Source organism: Sphaeramia orbicularis, chromosome 13 (genome assembly GCF_902148855.1).
Source record: "Sphaeramia orbicularis chromosome 13, fSphaOr1.1, whole genome shotgun sequence".
Classification (NCBI taxonomy): Eukaryota; Metazoa; Chordata; class Actinopteri; order Kurtiformes; family Apogonidae; genus Sphaeramia; species Sphaeramia orbicularis.
Window position 1 is genome coordinate 30,176,595 of NC_043969.1, and position 20,270 is coordinate 30,196,864.

Genomic DNA, 20,270 nt, shown 5'->3' on the forward strand with positions numbered 1-20,270 from the left:
GTACAATGAAGTGTTAATCTGGCCCTGTCCCTGGCCCATGGAAAACGATGTTGCCTGTGCCTGGTGGTGTGTTTAGGTACCTTTGCAGGTCCTCTAGCATGCAGACCATGCTGATGTAAACGGTTTCGAATACTCTGACATGACACTTGGGTGCCTCTCACCTCCCTCAAATGTGCCTGGAGTTGAGTGGCATTCATCATCCGGTTCCCCAGGGCACTGCACACAATGAAGCGGTCATTAGTGTGGGATGTGGCCAAAGGATGTCCACTTCTATGCCTTTCTGTGACTCTTTCAGTCTCTCTGTATCTCTGTTGCAACCTGCTGATGACCCTCTGTGACACTCTGAGCTCAGTGGCCACTTCCGTCTGAAAACATCCTGTTTGAAGCCTTGCAATGGTGAGGTACTGTTGATGAATTATTAGGTGTCATCTTGGTATCATGATGTCAAAATGTGAACAGCATGATGAGGAGGACTGTTTAAATACCAAATGGAACTGAACCATGAACTTTATTGGTGGATTCATGGATCAAACACCTGTTGTGAATTTATCTTTTAAACTCCTTGTTAAAGAATAGCAAGTTTTCAAAAAGTCCTGAAACATTGAATTGTTGGACATGTGCATTCAAAAGTTTAGAGAAGGTCACATTAAGTTCACCTGCATTTAGGTTCGTCCTGAAATTCCATCCGAAAGCCAAATAACCCTAACTTTATGTGAGTAGTGTATTTTATTTATTTTTTTAAAGTTGATAACATTTATAATACCAAACAAAAGAAAATAGAGAATGTTAAATTCATTAATCACCAAGAATAAGACGTTTGTTAAACTGTATGTCCAGTGCATAAATTGGAGTGTAAATTATCATGTTATTATTTTAAACTTCTTACAATGGACTTTTGTTCATTAAATGTTTCTTTGTGTTCTTCTCTGGCTTAAACAGTATGATATAACACTTTGGGGCAAAAATGCACAGTGTTAATCCAAAACTGGAGGCCAGAATGGCAAATATCTCCACAGCAACTGTAAATTTTCCAGGAGAGCTGACATACGCTGGGATAAATGTGATCCACACTGCACAGAATATGAGCATGCTGAAGGTGATAAACTTGGCCTCATTAAAATTATCAGGAAGTTTCCGTGCCAGGACAGCTAACACGAAGCAAAAAGACAGCCAGTAGTCCTACGTACCCGAGCACAGCCCAGAACCCTATAGCAGAGCCTAATGCACACTCTAAGATGATCCTCTCTTTATATGTGGTCAGATTCTCATTGAAAAGGAGGCTGACAACCAACCAAATAATACAGATCAAAACCTGAATAAATGTAAGAGATACTACAGTCATTCTTGTTGAGGAGGACCAAACCATTTCATGACATTGCTGCTGGAAGTGTAGCTTTAAAGGCCATTAAGACAACGATAGTTTTTCCCAGGACACATGAGATGCAGAGCACAAGGTGATTCCAAAACGCTGTGTGTCGCAGCATACAGGACCATTCAGACGTGTCCCGATGAAAGTTATTGAACATAAGAAACACAGAGTGAGTGAAAAGAGCAGCAGGAAGCTCAGCTCAGAGTATTGGCCCTGACGATGGGGGTCGTCCTGTGACGGAAGAACACAGCCGCTGTCATAATGGCCAAACAGGCTCCAGCACTGAGAATGAGACCAGGATGATTCCTAAGACCTCATTGAAGGAGAGAAACTCCACAGGCTTGGGGAGACAAGAGTCTCTATTTGCATTAGGCCAAACTCACTGGGACAAGGGAAACAATCAGGAGAATCTGAAAAAAAAGATTTAAAAAAATGCCTTTTACTGTTCTGACAAGATCTATAGTTATCTAGTATGTATTTGAACAAATTTACCTGTAACATTGCTTATTTCTCCCTCAGGACATGGTATACAGTCATAGCAACAAACAGGTTTTCCTTTCTGCAGCACTTTACGAGTTCCTAGACGACAGCTCTCACTGCACACTGACACAGGCACCTGTCAAGACAGACAAACTCACACATATACTAATGTATTGTACAGATGTTATTACTAAGATTAAAAAATAATACATAAATGACCCTAGGTCATAATTCTCTGAGTCTCCTTACTTGTGTACTTCCCTCCATCCATGTGATGTCCTTGTTGATATGGACCTCCTGGCCCAGTGGCAGTGATGCATCATAGAATCCTACTGTCACAAACTCATTCCTCCCAGTTTTACTCTTCTGCCAGTTTACCAGCTCATATGTGGCCACAGGATCACCATTGGCATCAAACGAAACACTATAACCATTCTGAGAGAAATTAACTTTCCTCAGCTGAGTGAAAACCTGTGTGAATTAATTCAGTTGTGACAGTGTAGAGATATGGTTAGCAAAAGATGAAATTGAAATAAACATAATACAATTATTTTATACAAAAAAAAAAGAAAAATGCAAATTATGGAGATTGAAACTGAAGCCTTTACTGATTTTACTAGACAGACCTGTGTGGACTGAATCTTAGCAACTGGTCACAGTGATTGTGAATTGTCTTCCACACATAATGCATTGTGAATGGCATGTGCTATTGCACTACACAGCCTTATACACCATGTTAGTGATTCGGAGCTGAGATGTGTCCAGTGTATGAGCTCTGGAGATTGTGTATGTCTTCAGTTCCATCACACACCCTCTCATCTGTGCCTTCACCTAAAACACAGAGGTACAAGTGTGTTTCATTCTACAATAGTTATATATACACATGTACTTTTGAATAGAACTATTTAGTCATTCAAAATGGCCGCATAACCAGTGAGCACCAACTATGAGTGATATTACAACTACTTTCTCACCTTTTCCCAGTCTGCAGTTAAACGCTTCCTCCCGAACTCAGTAAGTACAGGGGATGCAGTCACTACAGTAGGAGAGAGATCCAGTAAGAAGTCTCTGAGCCCTGGGATGACAGACTGTTCAATACTAAATCCAAGGGCTCCTGCACAGAAGTTATACTTCAACAAGTCTGCATCTGTGACCCAGGACTCGCTGCCGATCCACTGGTGAGGAAAAGGCTGGAGTGACAGCTCCTCCAAAAGGATCCTCATATCTCTTGACGCTGCAAATGCCACAATAACTGTAGATGTTGACCTGAAAGAAAAATTTGTATCATATAAATGAAGTTCACATAAAACAGTGAAATAATAAATACAATATAAACAGAATTTTAAGTGACTATTTTTCTGTCTCTGTAGTACACATTACATATGTAGGCTAGACGAATCAGTATCAGAGCACAAATCATCAAAGCAGACTGATCAATAAACATACCCATTAAAGTCTGTCATTAGCTTTTTATAACTTATGTCCGCCTCCTCAGTGAGTACAAGGAAAATGTTTTGTAGACAATGCGTTGTACCAAGTCAAACTGTAGAGACATGTACCTGATATTTTTAATACATGGGCATAGCTGATCTAGATTTTGCATTTTACTTTATTTTATTGTTGTTAGTTTAATCCTATTTAGTTATTTTATTTGCTTTTCTAATCATTTACATTTTGTGTCAGATCTGTACATTTAAATATGTCAGGTTATACCCAAGGAAAACAAGGACAAGGAAACACACATAACCCTTTTTCTCAATATTACAATTTTCTTTTCATGTATTACAAGGGTGGCAACAATCCATTACAGTTATAAATAACACTCTACTGCACCTGGATAACTTAACCTGTGCCACTGAAGTGTTTAGAAAAGAAGCATCTCTCAACAGAAAGGGGGATGTTTTAAAGTAACTTTAAAATAAGTTTAATGTGAATATTAAAGTAGAATTGCAACACCACACCTATACTCTGACTCTATGAACTCCCAGAGTTTTGTCTTGCAGGATGTTTCTGTACATACCTCCGGATAACTTCAGCCACTCTCTGGATTCTGCTTCGTGGGTGGGTCCGATAGAAAGATTCAGAGTATTCCACACAGATGCCTTCTTTCTGGGCTGCATACAGGAATGATGCCATGCCATTATTCCCATAGTCTGAGTCAGACCGGATAGCCCCTATCCAAGTCCAGCCGAAGTGTTTGACCAGTTTGACCAGTCATCAGCCTGGAATGGTCACTGGGGATTGTTCTGAAGAAGCTGGGATATTGCTGTTTATCAGACAAACACGCACAAGTGGCAAAGTGACTGACCTGAAGAAAAACAAGTAGAAACAGGTTTAGTAAAATCCTAAACAGTTAAACACAGCAGCATTATTTTACAGACTAAAGGGTCAACTATTTACCAGAGGAATATCAAAGGGCCCAATGACGCGTGACATGGCAACTGATGCTGTTGACCCAGACTCTCCAACAATAGCCCTAACCATGCCAGAGTTTGAGCAGTTCTGACTGGTGTCAAATTCTGGGTCCTGGCCATTTGTGAGCTGAAGGGCTTTTTGCACAGCAATAGACACTGAAGCACTCATGGATTTGGTAACCGAGTGTAACGCCTGGCAGCAGCTCTGTGCTGTTGTTTATCTCACCAATGGCAAATATCATGGTGCGTGCAAAGCGCAGTTCACGTGTCTTAATGCTGCACAAACAAATTCCTGTCATTGTTGAAACTCACATATATAAGAACAAATCACAGGTTTAGAAAAAAGAAATTCTGATCAGTGATTGAAAATTACTGCATGTAAAAGATGTAATTCAAAGTGTCAGAACAGGAAATAGATTGTTGTTTTGTACATTTTGATCAACAGAATATTTAAAACACCATAAGACAAATCATCAATGAAAAAAAAATCTCATTTAGTTGTTTTAGTTGCTCACATCTGTTTAAAACTGTTGGCTAAAAAAAATATATTTTTTAACTCTCTCTTGTTGGCATGTAATCCACAACAATTTGTCCATTATGATGTTAAGAAAAAAAAAATCAGAACATGAGAATAGATTATATGTTCATAACATTGATTCATATCAGACAACATTCTACAAAATACACTTAGTGCACTATCTCTGTTATCAGTGACTCAAACTAACTTGTCTAATATAGTGCAATATGAAGTAAAAATAACTAGTAGGCATGTGTAGATTGTGCAGCAGTACACAAAGTTTGCTGCAAGATCATCATCACATCACCACCATTAGAAAATAGAGAAAATAGACAATAGACAATAGAAAGATTGATAAAGCAAACTAATATGTCCATTAGAGGTAGACAAAGGAGAAATTACTGTTAGGTCATTGTATATGGTGCAGTAGTACATACAAAGTTTTCAGTTTGCTGAGAGGTCATCATGACAACATCTGTATGACTACAGACTAACATCCTCTCATTCCCACATCTCCCTCTGATTTACCTCCCTGTGCACCTCAGTGGCTCAGGCATGCTGGTGTAGTCATGCACCTCTGTGTGCATGTAGTAATGAATGGAGAAAACACCCCCGATAATGTAGTCACCATCCATGGAGAATGCAGGTAGATGAGTATTACCCTGGAGCTTACATTTCACTGATGTAGCCTTAGTGCTGACTGTGTCAGTACGAGACTTTGTAAACTCAGGCATTTGTTTAAGACCATCCCCTGATCTATCCCAGACAAGAGCAGAAGGATGTTGGAACAAACCCAGAGTCAGACTCAGACCAATGAACACAGCGGAGTGAATCATGGCTCAATCATTTCCATGTGAGCATGAGTGTGTTCTTCATTGGTTTATATAGATTTTCAGACAAATGCCTCCCTCCTTCTACTGTATAACAACTTATCAAACAACAGAGGGAGGTGTCATTGTGCTTTATTTAATTATTAGTCTATGTTTTTTTTTAAGTTCTTACTATTATAAATTACAAATATTCCCACACTTTTGCAGATATTTCCAAGATATATTTTCTAATCTTAATCCATATTTCCCCTCTAATCGTCACTTTTTATTTTGACTTTGTTAGAGCCTCTAATATTTGAGTTTTAATACACTTTTAATACACTGTCTAATCTGATGTTGGCAGTTGCACATTTACTTGATAGATGTATAAAACTGAACTTTTAGGCAAACCACATGACCATGGACAAAACCAACGTTAAATGTTGTGATGACCCCTCAGCCACCCCCCTTTTGACAATGACACCCAGTAACTGTGCACTGACCCTGAAAGATCTGAAAGAATGTAGGTCAACATTGCTGTCCAAATTTGACCCGTTTGACCTTGAAAATAAAGGTAAGGGTCAACGGCCAAAATAAATCATTCAAAAGTTGATGCACAAAAGATGCACCCTAACACCAAAAATGAAACTTGAACATTTATATCTTATGTTGTTCAAGACAATCTTCTTTAGTTTGTTGTCGTGTACAGATTTTTTATTTAAAAAATAAATTTAAAAAATCAGATGCCACTATTTTTGTATATCTATATTTAATTTACTGAGAACATGTGGTGCAACAAACATATCAATAATTATGGCAGATTTGTTCAAATACCACAATAGTAACAGAAATTACATCTTGTATAGTCATTAATATTGTAGTGTCATTTTATACAGCTGTATTATGTTTATAATTTATAATCATTAAAACCTGCCCTTTTACTCATGTTAATTTCTTTCTCTATTAATGCAAAACTTTCAAAAGCTAATGTTTCAATGTCAGACAGAAATCCTTGCAATTTTTGATGTTTTTCAGTGCTACAAAATATTTCAAAATATATTTATTTGTTTAAAGTTCATGATATTTGTAAAACCAAACAAAAGAAAATAGAGAATGTTAAATTCAATAATCACCAAGAATAAGATGTTTGTTAAACTGTATGTGCAGTGCATGAATTGGAGTTTAAATTATTATCTTATTATTTTAAACCTCCTACAGAGGACTTTTGTTCATTAAATGTTTCTTTGTGTTCTTCTCTGGCTTAAACAGTATGATATAACACTTTGGGGCAAAAATGCACAGTGTTAATCCAAAACTGGAGGCCAGAATGGCAAATATCTCCACAGCAACTGTAAATTTTCCAGGAGAGCTGACATACGCTGGGATAAATGTGATCCACACTGCACAGAATATGAGCATGCTGAAGGTGATAAACTTGGCCTCATTAAAATTATCAGGAAGTTTCCGTGCCAGGACAGCTAACACGAAGCAGAAGACAGCCAGTAGTCCTACGTACCCGAGCACAGCCCAGAACCCTATAGCAGAGCCTAATGCACACTCTAAGATGATCCTCTCTTTATATGTGGTCAGATTCTTCATTGGAAAAGGAGGGCTGACAACCAACCAAATAATACAGATCAAAACCTGAACTGATGTGACAGATACTACAGTCATTCTTTGTTGAGGAGGACCAAACCATTTCATGACATTGCTGCCTGGAAGTGTAGCTTTAAAGGCCATTAAGACAACGATAGTTTTTCCCAGGACACATGAGATGCAGAGCACAAAGGTGATTCCAAACGCTGTGTGTCGCAGCATACAGGACCACTCAGACGGTGTCCCGATGAAAGTTATTGAACATAAGAAACACAGAGTGAGTGAAAAGAGCAGCAGGAAGCTCAGCTCAGAGTTATTGGCCCTGACATGGGGGTCGTCCTGTGACGAAGAACACACGCCGCTGGCATAATGGCCAAACAGGCCCAGCAACTGAGAATGAGACCAGGATGATTCCTAAGACCTCATTGAAGAAGAAACTCCACAGGCTTGGGAGACAAGAGTCTCTATTTGCATTAGGCCAAAACTCACAGTGACAAGGGAAACAATCAGGAGAATCTGAAAAAGCAACCAAACATATTTAGAGGTGTGACATAATCTATAGTTATCATCATGTGTATTGAAGACTTACCAGTAAAATTGCTTATTTCTCCCTCAGGACATGGGTATACAAATCATAGCAACAAACAGGGGTTTCCTTCTGCAGCACTTTACGAGTCCCGGGACGACAGCTCTCACTGCACACTGACACAGGCACCTGTCAAATACAGACAAACTCACACATATACTAATGTATTGTACAGATGTTATTATTAACATTAATGTGCTTTCTCCTTACTTGTGTACTTCCCTCCATCCATATGATGTCCTTGTTGATATTCACCTCCTGTCCCTGCGCCACTGATGCATCATAGAATCCTACTGTCACAAACTCATTCCTCCCAGTTTTACTCTTCTGCCAGTTTACCAGCTCATATGTGGCCACAGGATCACCATTGGCATCAAACGAAACACTAGTACCATTCTGAGAGAAATTAACTTTCCTCAGCTGAGTGAGTACCTGCTGAAAAAAATAAATTATAAAATTGTGAAAATAATACAATTATTTTACTGAAATCATGGAAATATTACTGAAGTTTTTTTGCTGATTTTTTTTTACCTGTGTGGACTGGATCTTGGTAATTATCACATTGATTTGTGGAATTTCTTTCCACACATATGCAGTTGTGAATGGCATGTGCTATTGCATACACAGCCTTAGATACCATGTTACTGATTCGGAGCTGAGACGTATCAGTGTATGGGCTCTGCAGACTGTGTATGTCTTCAGTCCCATCACACAGCCTCTCATCTTTGACATCATCTAAAACACAGAGGGATATGTATGTTTAATTCTTCAGCCTGTAATTTTAGAAATCCAGTTCAACTCTTTGCATTGATACCTTTACATCTTTTATTGCAATCAAACTGTAGTTTTTTAGTTGATTAACATACTTATACTTATTACACTTTAACATTATTGTGAATGTTATTCATTCTGGTGTCTCAGACACACTGAACATCCGACCAAAAGCCATTACCACCACCAAGTCTCTACTGTAAGTAACTACCTTTTCCCAGTCTGCAGTATAAAGATTCCTCCCAGAAACTTAGTAAGCACAGGGATGCAGTCACTACAGGAGGAGAAGATCCAGTAAGAAGTCTCTGAGCCCTGGGATGAAAGACCGGTCATGCCAAACCCAAGGGCTCCCACACAGATGCTGAACCTTAACATTTCGGGGTCTGTGACCCAGTCCTCACTGCCGATCCACTGGCGAGGAGAAAAGGCTGGCGTGAGAGCTCCTCCAACAGGATCTTCATTTCTCCAGAGGCTGCAAATGCCACAATAACTGTAGATGTTGACCGAAAAGGAGATTTTATATTTGAGAAAGATCACACAGACCAATTAACTTACAATATTCTGAAAGTCAGTTGTTGAATTTTTGTCCAGTGACAGTAAAACCACTATCAAGCACAGTGGTTTAATTTCATCATGTATTATTCAAGTATCCCAGAGTAATATGACTTACTTTTTTCTAAATATAAAAAAAAATTAAATACATTTTAAACCTTCAGTGAATTTAAAAGATACCTACATTTTTTGGAAATGGGGTTTGTGGTTCTATTAATACTTTATGAGAGTAGAGCATAAGAACTTGTGTTTTACAGATTATTTCAACCATTTCTGAGGTCTTTAGGAGTTTCATGGTTACACAGAGTTCAATAAATATAATAAATAAATAAAAAGTGTAGATACCTGCGGACAACTTCAACCACTCTCTGGATTCTGCTTCGTGGGTGGGTCCGATAGAAAGATTCAGAGTATTCCACACAGATGCCTTCTTCTGGGCTGCATACAGGAATGATGCCATGCCATTATTCCCATAGTCTGAGTCAGATCGGATAGCCCCTATCCAAGTCCAGCCGAAGTGTTTGACCAGTTTGACCAGTGCATCAGCCTGGAACTGTCACTGGGGATTGTTCTGAAGAAACTCGGATATTGCTTTTTATCAGACAAACATGCACAGGTGGAAAAGTAGCTTACCTAAAGATAGAGAAAAAGCAAGGTCAGTTCATAATCAAAATTAAAAGAAAAAAAAAATTCAAGAAATTGCTGGAATTTCAAACTATTTACTTGAGGAATGTCAAAGGAACCAGTTATACGTGACATGGCGATTGATGCTGTTGACCCAGACTCTCCAATAATAGCCATAACCATGCCAGAGTTTGAGCAGTTCTGACTGGTGTCAAATACTGGATCCTGGCCATTTGTGAGCTGAAGGGCTGCTTGTACGGCAACAGGTACTGAAGCACACGAGTCATAGATTTGGTAACCGAGTGTAATGCCTGGCAGCAGCTCTGTGCTGTTATTTATCTCATCAATGGCGAACATCATGGTGTGGGAAAAGCGCAACTGACGGGTGTCAACTCTGCAAACACATTTTATGACATTGAAGTGTCACATCAACAAAACAGAACAGATAATAGATTCTACTAGAATATACTGTTTCATGAAGAGGATATGTGATGCATGGCTGGGATACTGGCCACATGAAAAAGTTTTTCTAGTACTGGTTAAAACTCAGGTAAAGGAACATTTCTACCAAATTTCCTCCTAAACTCACATTCCTTTACTTATTTGAATGTGTGAGTCACAACTTGGCCATTATAAAGTATAGAAAAATGACTAATGATCCATAGCATTATGTGTAGTAGATCATAAAACTTTTGCAAACCAACTGTAAGCACAACATAAAAGCAGTTCATCAGTACAACAGCTCTATTATTACAGTAAAATATCATTGACCACCCATTCCCATATCTCCCTTTGATTTACCTCCCTGAGCACTTGACTGGCTCAGGCATGCTGCTGTAGTCATGCACCTCTGTGTGCGTGTAGATGTGAATGGAGAAAACACCTCCGATCATGTAGTCCCCATCCATGGAGAATGCAGGTAGACGAGTATTACCCTGGAGCTTACATTTCACTGATGTAGTCTTAGTGCTGTCTGTGCCAGTATTAGACTTTGCAACCCCAGCCATTTCCCCTGATCTATCCCAGACAAAAGCAAAAGGATGTTCAAACACACCCAGAGTCAGACTCAGACCAATAAAACAACAGAGTTAATCATGGCTCAAGTCTGGGCATGAGTGTGCTCCTCATTGGTTTATATAAATATTCAGACAAATACCTTCCTCCTTCTACAGCATAACAATTTATCAAACAACAGAGGGAGGGGCCCTTTTGATTTATTTAATTATTAGCAATGTTGTCACTTCAGTGAACTTTAACTCTTTTCTTTTAGCAACTCATTTGCCTTTTACTCACTCAGCAGCTACTTCAAGATGTACTACAAAGACCTATTTACATCCTCAATGTATTATGTGACATTTAATACAAATTTAACATTTCCAAAACTATTTGTTCCACATTCATTTTATTCATTTATTTATTTTTACACCAAATTAAAACCTTTTCCACTGGGATCAAAACTGATGTTGCCATGTAGCTGCAAAAATGATCAACTTCACATTTGAGTATATGAGACTTTTCCCTTTCTATAATTCTGGTTCATCTTGGTTTCACCTTTTTCCAAAAACTGGAAGTTTTTAGGATATTTTCTGGCAAATTTTAATCTAGTTTTCCTATTGTTGGGTATTACCAGTGGCTTGTATCTTGTCATCCAATAATTAACATTCATTAAAGTGTTTCTTGATCTTAAACTTTGATAATGGCACACAAAGACTTCTGTGATCATCCACTGTAATTGTCTTCTGTGTCCTTTCAGACATTTTGGTCTTGTTGAGCTCACCAGTGGACCTTTCTGTTCAAAGACATACCCTATTGTAAATTTTGTCACTCCTATATCTTCACTTGCACTAACAACTTTTTGAACCAAACATTGAGATTTCCAGTGAAAAGCTACAAAACACTACTTCAACATGTGGAATCAATTCCAGACATTTTATCTATTTAATTTTGCACAGAATAACCAGAGAAAAGGACAAATCTAAAAATGACGCTGACTGTCAGTCATTTATCCAATTATGAGCCTTTGAAAATGGAGGGAGTATGTTTAAAATGGTTGTATTTCCGAAATAGTTTATGCAACATTTTTTATCAAACCTCAGAGTTGAAACTCCACACTTCAATCACATCTTGACAGTTTCATTTCAGATCCACTGTGGTTGTGTAGTGAGGCAAAATTACAGTATTTGTGTTGCAAATTGCATTGCTATGTTTACAAAATTTCTACTTTTTTTTCCCCAATATGAATAATAAGAATATATTTGCAATTTGGAACAATTAGTGGAGAAAAGTGTCAAGATAGAAACCAGTGTTGGAGATATTTGTTTTTATTATTTTCAGGACAAAGTATTTGAATTACCATAACATAGGTCATATGAATTATTAGAATTAGTTATTCATAAAAAATCAAAAAGACATAATGAGGAAAATAAAAAAAAATGTAGTCAAATAGAACAACTCCTTTATATGCAAAATCTACAGAGGATTTTTGTTCATTAAATGTTTCTTTGTGTTCTTCTCTGGCTTAAACAGATATAACACTTTGGGGCAAAAATGCACAGTGTTAATCCAAAACTGGAGGCCAGAATGGCAAATATCTCCACAGCAACTGTAAATTTTCCAGGAGAGCTGATATACGCTGGGATAAATGTGATCCACACTGCACAGAATATGAGCATGCTGAAGGTGATAAACTTGGCTTCATTAAAATTATCAGGAAGTTTCCGTGCCAGGACAGCTAACACGAAGCAGAAGACAGCCAGTAGTCCTACGTACCCGAGCACAGCCCAGAACCCTATAGCAGAGCCTAATGCACACTCTAAGATGATCCTCTCTTTTATGTGGTCAGATTCTTCACTGGAAAAGGAGGGCTGACAACCAACCAAATAATACAGATCAAAACCTGAACTGATGTGACAGATACTACAGTCATTCTTTGTTGAGGAGGACCAAACCATTTCATGACATTGCTGCCTGGAAGTGTAGCTTTAAAGGCCATTAAGACAACGATAGTTTTTCCCAGGACACATGAGATGCAGAGCACAAAGGTGATTCCAAATGCTGTGTGTCGCAGCATACACGACCACTCAGACGGTGTCCCGATGAAAGTTACTGAACATAAGAACACAGAGTGAGTGAAAAGCAGCAGGAAGCTCAGCTCAGAGTTATTGGCCCTGACGATGGGGGTCGTCCTGTGACGGAAGAACACAGCCGCTGTCATAATGGCCAAACAGGCTCCAGCAACTGAGAATGAGACCAGGATGATTCCTAAGACCTCACTGAAGGAGAGAAACTCCACAGGCTTGGGGAGACAAGAGTCTCTATGTACATTAGGCCAAAACTCACTGGGACAAGGGAAACAATCAGGAGAATCTGAAAGAAAAGATTTAAAAAATGCCTTTTACTGTTCTGACAAGATCTATAGTTATCTAGTATGTATTTGAACAAATTTACCTGTAACATTGCTTATTTCTCCCTCAGGACATGGTGTACAATCATAGCAACAAACAGGTTTTCCTTTCTGCAGCACTTTACGAGTTCCTGGACGACAGCTCTCACTGCACACTGACACAGGCACCTGTCAAATACAGACAAACTCACACATATACTAATGTATTGTACAGATGTTATTACTAAGATTAAAAAAATAATAATAATACATAAATGACCCTAGGTCATAATTCTCTGAGTCTCCTTACTTGTGTACTTCCCTCCATCCATGTGATGTCCTTGTTGATATGGACCTCCCTGCCCAGTGGCAGCGATGCATCATAGAATCCTACTGTCACAAACTCATTCCTCCCAGTTTTACTCTTCTGCCAGTTTACCAGCTCATATGTGGCCACAGGATCACCATTGGCATCAAACGAAACACTATAACCATTCTGAGAGAAATTAACTTTCCTCAGCTGAGTGAAAACCTGTGTGAATTAATTCAACTGTGTCAGTGTAGAGATATGGTTAGCAAAAGATGAAATTGAAATTAAACATAATACAATTATTTTATACAAAAAAAAAGAAAAATGTAAATTATGGAGATTGGAACTGAAGCCTTTTACTAATTTTACTAGACAGACCTGTGTGGACTGAATCTTAGCAAACTGGTCACAGTGATTTGTGGAATTTCTTTCCACACATAACGCATTGTGAATGGCATGTGCTATTGCATACACAGCCTTATACACCATGTTAGTGATTCGGAGCTGAGATGTGTCAGTGTATGAGCTCTGGAGATTGTGTATGTCTTCAGTTCCATCACACACCCTCTCCTCTGTGCCTTCACCTAAAACACAGAGGTACAAGTGTGTTTCATTCTACAATAGTTAGTTAGTAGTCTATCTATCTATCTATCTATCTATCTATCTATCTATCTATCTATCTAGCTATCTAGCTATCTATCTACCTACCTATTCATATACAGAGGTGTAGTCCAGGGTACACAAGGATATTTTTCAGTCAGCATTGGGTATACCCACTTCTAAATCCCCCCTGATGTGCACCATTCAGTAGTATCTGAGCCAAATTGCCCATTTTTTCCCCCTAGGATGGTGACGCCATGACCCCCCCTTCTCTGCCTCTAATTGGCTAGTACTCACTGCCTTCAATGATTAGATTGGTTACCTTTAGGAATGAGGACTGATGAGCCAATCAAAGGAAGAGTAGGGCGGGTTATGCCAAGGAAAATATTGCTAACTAGCGCTGTTCCACCTCTGGAACCTGATTGGACACCTCAGGTGCCAGTGTCACCCCAACTGATTGACAGGTCACTGCACGTCTCATTGAAATATGCGCGATTATTGGAAATGCAAATGAGAAAGGCAGAATAAACGTCTTTCAAGAGTGACGTATCGAGAGAACCTACTTTCATGGAGTACATAATTCTGAATTAAGTTTTAAGGTGGTTTCAAAATGAGTCACTGTTTTAAACTACTGGCCATATGACTGCACATTTAGAGCAGAAGAGATTTTGTCACCAATAGTACAACTATGTGAGTAGGCTAATGTTATGAAAGGCTAATGCTATGAAAGGCTAAGGTTATCCTATATTTGCCTCATGTTGAATACATTTACATTCATTCAGCTGCTTTTATCACCAGTAATACCTACAAACTGCTCCTGATCAAGTCATGATCATTTTACAATAGTGAGCAAATACTACTGATGGATTTTTGGGTAAACTAAATAGAGTAGTCTGACATGTCCTTGTTTCTAAAACGGTGTTTTTTTGGACTTAAAGAAAAAAAAGAAAAAAAAAAAGGAAGCCAAAAATTGAGAGTATACCCACTTCTCCAGGGACAACTACACCACAGTGTGTGTATATATATATATATATATATATATATATATATATATATACATACACACACACACACACACATACTGTATACTTCTTGAATAGAACTATTTAGTCATTCAAAGTGAAAGCGTAACCACTGAGCACCAACTATGAGTGATATTACAACTACTTTCTCACCTTTTCCCAGTCTGCAGTTAAACGCTTCCTCCCAGAACTCAGTAAGCACAGGGATGCAGTCACTACAGTAGGAGAGAGATCCAGTAAGAGTCTCTGAGCCCTGGGATGACAGACTGTTCAATACTAAATCCAAGGGCTCCTGCACAGAAGTTATACTTCAACAAGTCTGCATCTGTAACCCAGGCCTCGCTGCCGATCCACTGGTGAGGAGGAAAAGGCTGGAGTGACAGCTCCTCCAAAAGGATCCTCATATCTCCAGAGGCTGCAAATGTCACAATAACCATAGATGTTGACCTGAAACAACAATTTGTATCTTAAATTAGGTTTAGATAAAACACAGTGGAATAGCAAATACAATAAAGAAAAAGATTTGCAGTGACTGTTTTTATCCCTCAGCTGAGGGGTATTGTAATTGTTTTGTTGCTTGTCCATCTGTCTGTCCATTCAATGACACAAGCGCATTAGCCTATAGAAGAATGCATAGAGATATCTGCACCAAATTTATCCTGTGGATGCATCTTGGCATGGAGCAGAAGCCTGTTGAAGATAGATGACCTTGACCTACTTTTTCAAGGTCAAATGGCCTTGTGCAGTTATAATATCTGAGTATTTTAACATCTAAATATGTATGTAATAACTTTACACACAATCTAATCTAAATTATAGGGCAGTAACTTTCAACAGAGTCTTATACTGTATTTTGCCGAGTGGTATTAAAAGTGCACAGCAAGTTATGTTTCCGTCTGTGTAGTACACATTATATATGTAGGCTAGACTAATCAGTATCAGAGTGCAAATAATCAAAGCAGATTGATCAATAAACATACTCCTTAAGGTCTGTAATTATTTTCCTATAACTTATCGTCAGTCTCCTAAGTAAGTACAAGAAAAATGATTTTTAGAATATGCATCGTACCAATTTAAGCTGCAGAGAAATGTATCTGACCAGATATTTTATATATGGGCATAGCTGATCTGGATTTTGTATTTGACTTCATTTTATTGCTGTTGTTTATTATCGTATTTAGTTATATTTATTTACTTTTCTAATCATTTTATGTGTCAGATCTATACATTCAAATATGTCAGATCATACTTTGAAAACTCACACAACCCGTTTCTCTATACAACAGTATACAGGGTGTCCACAATCCATTACAGCTGTACATAACACTCTACTGCACCTGGATAACTTAACCTGTGCCACTGAAGTGTTTAGAAAAGAAGCATCTCTCACATAAAGTGAGATGTTTTTGAACCCTGGATGTTTTAAAGTAACTTTAAAAAAAGTTTAATAGGAATATTAAAGTAGAATTGCAACACCAGGCCTATACTCTGACTCTATGAACCCCCAGAGTTTTGTCTTGCAGGATGTTTCTGTACATACCTGCGGATAACTTCAGCCACTCTCTGGATTCTGCTTCGTGGGTGGGTCCGATAGAAAGATTCAGAGTATTCCACACAGATGCCTTCTTTCTGGGCTGCATACAGGAATGATGCCATGCCATTATTCCCATAGTCTGAGTCAGACCGGATAGCCCCTATCCAAGTCCAGCCGAAGTGTTTGACCAGTTTGACCAGTCCATCAGCCTGGAACTGGTCACTGGGGATTGTTCTGAAGAAGCTGGGATATTGCAGTTTATCAGACAAACACGCACAAGTGGCAAAGTGACTGACCTGAAGAAAAACAAGTAGAAACAGGTTTAGTAAAATCCTAAACAGTGAAACACAGCAGCATCATTTTACAGACAAAGGGTCCAACTATTTACTTGAGGAATATCAAAGGGCCCAATGACGCGTGACATGGCGATTGATGGCGTTGACCCAGACTCTCCAATAATAGCCATAACCATGCCAGAGTTTGAGCAGTTCTGACTGGTGTCAAATTCTGGGTCCTGGCCATTTGTGAGCTGAAGGGCTTTTTGCACAGCAATAGACACTGAAGCACACGAGTCATGGATTTGGTAACCGAGTGTAACGCCTGGCAGCAGCTCTGTGCTGTTGTTTATCTCATCGATGGCAAATATCATGGTGCGTGCAAAGCGCAGTTCACGTGTCTTAATGCTGCACAAACACATTCATGTCACTCTTGAAACTCACATATTATAAGAACAAATCACAGGTTTAGAAAAGAAGAAATTCTGATCAGTGATTGAAATTACTGCATGTAAAAGAAATGTAATTCAAAGTGTCAGAACAGGAAAATAGATTATACTTTTTATATGCTTTGATTGACAGAATATTTGAAATATCAACAAGAAAATTATCTCATTTAGTTATTGTAGTTACTCACATTAGCTTAAAACTGATAAAAAATGTATTTTCATCTTAAACTCTTGTTGTTGGCATGTAATCCATAGAAATTCGTCCATTGTTAGAAAAAAAAAATTCACCAAAACATGAGAATAGATTATACTGTTGTAGCCGCATGACGGTGGAGTGAGTGAACAGACTCAAAAAACAGAATTGTAAATTACACCACCTCCCTCTCTCTGGGTCAAACCACATTCCTTAACCACCATTCTGATTGGGTGATACCCAGGGCAGTGCCTGGACATCCTTTGCAAGTGACATTTATGATGACGAATAATCTTAAAGAATGGAGACTATTCTAATTTAAAGCACCCAGGACAATAAAACTTAGGCTCACTTTCTTCTGTTCATCATCAAGAGCCATCCTCACCTGTCGTGATAACTGAGAGCACCCCAGATATCATGTTTACACTTGGCGACCCCTTTTGCCCCTCAACATCTGTGTCCCATCATTCCTGTTTACCCCGAGGTGGAGGCATCCTAGGGACAAAAGACTGATTTGCAAAATCTGTATCTTTTGCCGTAATTACTAGTTTCACAGAAATGTGTCAATGTTGGTTTTACTCCACAGGGTACCTCTTTCATGTATATCTATGCCCAAGCCATTTGCCTGACCTGTGGGTTCATATACATGTGTCCTATTTGTGTTCATGTTGAAAGTAAGAATATTACTGTTTATAGCATGTCCACATAATGGTATTTAGTTTATTAAGGCTGAGTGAGGTTAAAGGTGATGTATAAAGTTTAAGGATCTTATTTAAGGATCTTATTTAAAGTTGGGAGAAGTCTTCTTACAAGTCTGCATGAGGTCCTCTCTCCCTCCTCCTAAGGGGGGGAGAGAGAGGTGATACTCTGAAATATGTAAATGACCAGCACAAGGAGGCGGTTTCCCGCTCGAAACGGACAAAGGAAGGCACGGCCCAAAGAGATCAATAACTCATCAATATGTACGAGAAGGATGGAATGGGTTGGCCCCTGGCCAAACTATAAAGGAAGAAGATCCAACTTCTTTCGGGGCTTTTTTTTCTTTTCTTGTGTACTTTTGACACTTTGTGAGTTTTGTCTTTTTCCTGCCTTTTTGTGCTCTTCCTGTTTTGCTCCTTGCTCATGCTTCTTGCTGTACTCTTCGGAGTCTGCGCTCTTTAACTTCGTGAGTCTCCGCTCACTTCGTTGGTCCTCCTCGTGCCTTCTCTGCTCGGGCCGTGCCAACATCAGCTGCTGCTTCGAACTGTCAGAGACGTCATCACCACGTCCTCCATCCGCCGTCCAGACTGCGTCCAGCCGTTCCAGCTGTTCCTGTCCACGTCGCTGCGGGGCCACTCCAGCCGTGTCGGATCCTCCCACAAAGCCAAGACCCGCATCATTCAGAGACCGACAACCTGTAAGAAAACTTACTCCCGGCTTATCTGAGTTGGCATTGTTCCAATTAAGTAGGTTACCTCACCTTAACCTCACTAACGTGATAATATCTTGAATATAACCCTATACCAATTTAGTCCACTTTTCCCCGTCCTTAATCTCCTGCTCCTTTTTTATCATATTTATCTCTTGTATTTGTGTTATTTGTATGTCTTAGTTAGTCAATAAATTCTTTATGTGTGTATAAATCCTCTGCCTCAGTTTGCTTGTGTACTGTTGTTCACACCTGGGTTCACTGTCCCGTCAAAAAGTTCCACCACTTTTGCAAAGTTTCCAAATTATTGTTTGGGTTAATTTACGTTTAAGGTTCAATAGTCAGATGCAGGCATCTTCAACTACAAATCTGTAATTGAATTAATCTAGAGACCAACGCTCTATGTTTAAGAATAATTTGGCTTACTATTGCTACACTGTCATAATAATGGTTCATATCAGCTGAAGACAACATTCTACAGAAGGCACTTCACACACTATCACTGTTATCAGTGATTCAAACTAATTTGTCTAAAATAGTGTAATACGAAGTAAAAATAACTAGTAGGCATGTGCAGATTGTGCAGTAGTACACAATGTTTGCTGCAAGGTCATCATCACATCATCACCATTAGAAAATAGAGGAAAGGAAGACTGATAAAGCAAACTAATTAGTTCATTAGTGTAAGACGAGTAGAAATTACTCTTAGGTCATTGTTCTATGTGCAGTAGTACGTACAAATTTTTCAGTTTGCTGAGAGTTCATCATGACAACATCTGTATGACTACAGACTAACATCCTCTCATTCCCACACCTCCCTCTGATTTACCTCCCTGTGCACCTCAGTGGCTCAGGCATGCTGGTGTAGTCATGCATCACTGTGTTTAGGTAGTGATGGATGTTGAAAATACCCCCGATAATGTAGTCACCATCCATGGAGAATGCAGGTAGATGAGTATTACCCCGGAGCTTACATTTCACTGATGTAGCCTTAGTGCTGACTGTGTCAGTATGAGACTTTGTAAACTCAGGCATTTGTTTAAGTCCATCCCCTGATCTATCCCAGACAAGAGCAGAAGGATGTTGGAACAAACCCAGAGTCAGACTCAGACCAATAAAACACAGCAGAGTTAATCATGGCTCAATCATTTCCATGTGATCATGAGTGGTGTTCTTCATTGGTTTATATAGATTTTCAGACAAATGCCTCTCTCCTTCTACTGTGTAACAACTTACCAAACAACAGAGGGAGGTGTCATTGTGCTTTATTTAATTATCTTTTTTTCAACTCTTCCTTTTATTTCATACATTTTCTTTCACTTTTGCAGATACTTCCAGGATATATTTTCTAATATTTATCCTTATTTCCTCTCCAATTT

At 38.8% G+C, this 20,270-nt stretch overlaps 3 pseudogenes; all 3 read right to left on the minus strand.

The window, feature by feature from the left end:
* Positions 1-882: 882 nt before the first annotated feature.
* Positions 883-5,584, minus strand: LOC115431108 (extracellular calcium-sensing receptor-like; annotated as a pseudogene).
* A 1,217-nt stretch (positions 5,585-6,801) lies between these two features.
* LOC115431109 (extracellular calcium-sensing receptor-like) lies at positions 6,802-10,617 on the minus strand (annotated as a pseudogene).
* A 1,570-nt stretch (positions 10,618-12,187) lies between these two features.
* Positions 12,188-19,827, minus strand: LOC115431110 (extracellular calcium-sensing receptor-like; annotated as a pseudogene).
* Positions 19,828-20,270: the final 443 nt, after the last annotated feature.